Source organism: Octodon degus, unplaced genomic scaffold, assembly GCF_000260255.1.
Source record: "Octodon degus isolate 3935 unplaced genomic scaffold, OctDeg1.0 scaffold00002, whole genome shotgun sequence".
Taxonomy (NCBI): Eukaryota; Metazoa; Chordata; class Mammalia; order Rodentia; family Octodontidae; genus Octodon; species Octodon degus.
This window is the reverse complement of record NW_004524578.1, coordinates 28,728,865-28,729,912: the sequence shown is the minus strand read 5'-3', so window position 1 is coordinate 28,729,912 and position 1,048 is coordinate 28,728,865. Positions and strand designations below refer to the sequence as shown.

Genomic DNA, 1,048 nt, shown 5'->3' with positions numbered 1-1,048 from the left:
GAACCCTGGGATCTTCACACTGAACTATATCCCCAGCCCTTTAATTTTTGAGACAGAGGCTTCTTAACTTTTTCAAGCTGGCCTCGAACTTACTACTTTCCGGTCCCAGTCTCCTGAGTAATGTTTCTTAGCTTATTCATTCCTTAATTATTTGTAGCCTGGAAGAGAATCCCGAACTCTCCATGCTATAGTAGCTTTTGTAGTGAAACCTGGTGTTTGGTAACCAAGACACGTATTAAAAAAAAAAAGACGCGTCTATAATAATGGAATCTTCTCAACTGGGAGCTAGACTATTTTACACTTGGTCAGATCAGCCGTGGAACAGGAAACAATATTCAATTATTTCCGATCTCCAAATAAATTTACTTTCGTTTATAAACTTGGGACAAAAGATCTCTGTTGTCGACGAGGATGGGATTCGAACCCACGCGTGCAGAGCACAATGGATTAGCAGTCCATCGCCTTAACCACTCGGCCACCTCGTCCCCGAAGTCTACCTCTTCCTGATAGCTATAGGGAGTAACACTAGAGGGATGTGACGCAATATTGTGAAAGTCGCCATTTTGTACGGAAACCTCCGTACGATCACTACAGCACATGATTGAAAGAAGATGGCCGCTCCTATGATGTGAGAAAGTCTACATTCAAGTGGGATGAAGAAAATTCTAGAAAATGATATAGACTTGAAGGAAACCGAGCTTGCACAGAAGCTAGCAAAGAAGTTCAACGAAAGGAATTTTAGGAGCAGGGTCGGAGGGCCACCTAAGAGGCGGGGCCGGCGAGGCGGCCAAGGGGCGGGGCCGGTGAGGCGTCCAAGGGGCGGGGCTGGCGAGGTGTCCAAGGGGCGGGACCGACGAGGCGTCCAAGAGGGTGGGGCCGGCGAGGCGTCCAAGGGGCGGAGCCGGCGGAGCATCCAAGGGGCGGGGCCGGCGAGGCGTCCAAGGGGCGGGGCCGCGCGTAGAGCGGCTGTGCGCATGCGTCCCAGCTGGGCGGTTAGATTTGAATGCTTCGCTAAGGCTGACTGGGTGTGGGCAGGTGACGTCTTTTC

At 51.0% G+C, this 1,048-nt stretch overlaps 1 non-coding gene across 1 annotated transcript; it reads right to left on the bottom strand.

The window, feature by feature from the left end:
* Window positions 1-403: 403 nt before the first annotated feature.
* On the bottom strand, window positions 404-485 carry Trnas-gcu. The gene has a single exon. It is a non-coding gene; the product is annotated as a tRNA-Ser (tRNA).
* Between the last annotated feature and the right edge of the window lie 563 nt (window positions 486-1,048).